Source organism: Pterocles gutturalis, unplaced genomic scaffold (assembly GCF_000699245.1).
Source record: "Pterocles gutturalis isolate BGI_N339 unplaced genomic scaffold, ASM69924v1 scaffold7723, whole genome shotgun sequence".
Classification (NCBI taxonomy): Eukaryota; Metazoa; Chordata; class Aves; order Pterocliformes; family Pteroclidae; genus Pterocles; species Pterocles gutturalis.
In genome coordinates this window covers 36646-39223 of record NW_010117985.1, presented here as the reverse complement: position 1 = coordinate 39223, position 2578 = coordinate 36646, and the positions used below count along the sequence as shown (strand labels likewise).

General features: G+C 40.8%; 1 protein-coding gene across 1 annotated transcript in view; it reads right to left on the bottom strand.

Annotated features, from left to right (window-relative positions):
- LOC104463620 (amyloid beta A4 protein-like) overlaps nucleotides 1-2578 on the bottom strand; it is a gene marked incomplete at its 5' end in the record, with an annotated part of 88217 nt that overhangs the window by 52454 nt on the left and 33185 nt on the right.

The window sequence follows — 2578 nt, the reverse complement described above, 5'->3', positions numbered from 1 at the left end:
TCAGCAGGATGCACCGTTGAACAGTAGTTGTAGGTAGCAGATATGGTCCCTAGGGAGGGCGTTAAGAATTCCTCCTTGACTATAAGGGGAAGTTCTCTTGTTGCATTTTCTTGTGTAACTGCTATACTATTGCCCCAACAAGACAGCACGTGTCATCTTAGCATGCTAAGTTAATGGATACCCAACAATTTCCTTTGGGCTTTGCTTCCATTCTCTCCATCAAACTCTACTTCTCCTTTCCCTCAAGTCAGGAAGCCCCCATGATCCAAACTCCCAGTTTTGCAACCTTCACCACCACCAGGCAAATCCCTCCCAGAAGATCCCCCGAAACCTGGACTCTGTTGGAAGCATTTCAAAGATTCCCCATATATACTCTACTATGTTGAATACTCAACTGGTATCAACATCTGTCAACTACAGCTAAACTTTACCAACAAAAAAGATTACAACTGGTAAGTTTTATCAACAGTAAACTGAATGCACACATTCAGATTCAAGTCAGAAGACAATGTGCTCAACAGCTGCACAGAAGACCATGCTAAAGCACTACTCTATCTAAGCCAAGGAATAACCATCAGACTTGACTGCAAAACTTAAAAATTAAGGGTGACCTACTAGGTTCTTCTGAAGGTACTCAATTTGGGTGCCAGATTTAGTAAAAGTATTAGCTTATGTATATATTGCAGGTGATTTTAATTGTAAAAACTCTTAGATACATGCCTTAAAGGGTATAACTGAATACGAACAAAGGAAAGGTCTGTAGCTGAAGGGAACATGAAAATATGCAGACTCATAGTAGAACAGTGAAGACTAAGAAATGTGTATTTTTATGTACTTTCCTACTCTGTTCAATAATAGAGTGCCAAAACAGGGAAGTGTTCTCTACCATTCAGCTAAGACATTAATTTTTAACTCAGTGTTTAAGATGGATCCTGGAAATCCACCCCCTGACTCCTGCTGTCTCCAACTCTGCTTACGCTGTTGTGCTTGTGCATCCTACCTGAAGCTGCTGAACAGGGAAAAGCATGAAGCTGAGGTAGGTGAGAAAAAAGGCAAAGGTGACCTTGCTGCACAGCAGATTAGAGAATGAGCAGAAGTGGTGAACAGCTGGTCTGGGCACTGGCAGGGATACAGGGAAGAGGGTGGGGAAGTGACAAAGTAAGCATCAGAGGCTCTGTGCAGAGCTTTCCAAAGCAGGAAGAACTGTGGGCGAAACTGAAGCTTTAAGACAACTTAGATTCACGGACAAATATAGAGTCTAAACTAATTTAACATTTACAGAAGAGATGAATACTAAGCTACAGAGCTCAAAGATTTAAGAATCTCTTCAGCTTAAGAGAAGGAGCAGATTTAGGAATGTCTGAAGACAGTAAAACAAAGGTTATTTGAAGAAGATTTGTCACACAGAAATAGAGAGATGTGAAGCCATTCTCTGACAAAGGATTAAACTTAGTAGCTCCATGACTGAAAATTCATTCATGAGGAAAACAACCCCAAGGCCCAAAAGCCAAGCACCCTGGGATCAAGTTGCAAGAAACTGTGGACAAATATTGGAAATAAGTAATCCCCACAGCATTATGATAATGGCAAAACAAACTGAAATGCCAACTGTAAAACTTAATACGAACAAAGGCTAGAAGACCAGAAAGCTTAACAACAAGAAAATTTTGAAGACAGAAAATGCTGTCACCTTTCCTGACAGTTCAGCTTTCCTTGCTCCCAAGACATATCAAGATAGCAGGTTTGGGCAGATTAGAGAGAAAAGGATTGAATTCTATTTCTTCAAGAGATATTCCCATTTAAGTGTCATGTCTAACACCAGAAGGGTGCATTTTTTGTTTCCTCTCAGTCTGTTTGTATTCACTGTAGTATGCCAATTAAACTTTTACATTAAGGGTCACAGACAGACTTGTTAACAGGATAACAATCTTGAAAATACCTGTCAAATATCACTAACAGTAGCAGTCACTTGGGTGAACTGGCCCACCTTTAGTGCCTTTTATAACATTGCTAAATGTCCCAAACTTATCTCTATATAAGAGAAATGGATATGCATGACTCTAGCATGTCTGGCCAAGAAATCTTCCCGTGATGCAGAAAACCATTATTCAAGTATAGGACAATGCAGAAAGAATATTAAATGCCAGGTGTTTCCTTATGGGGGCAGCAACTTTGCTTTTTCTCAAGAAAAACAAACAAAACCCCACTAGAAACTCACTGTATGCAGGTAGATGTAACTGCCCGAAGTCCCAGTTGCACTGGATCAGGTCAGACCTCCAACCTTCCCAGCAACCTTGTAATCTACTGCCTCACAGCTTCAGAGCCACGGCTGAAGGCTGAAACTGCCAGAGCTGGTGACAGGCAATGGCAGCTCTCCTCTGGGCTTTGCCTACCTGAGTGTAGCAGTTACCATAATAAGGACCAAGTTTTAGAGCTGAAAGTAACTTCAGTAGTAAAAAAATGGACCTCAAGTCCCACCTCTGTAATGTATTACACACACATTTTCCTTCAAATGTCATTATGGAGTGACATGGTTATGCTTTAAAATCCCACCCATATAAGTACTTTTTGCAGAGAC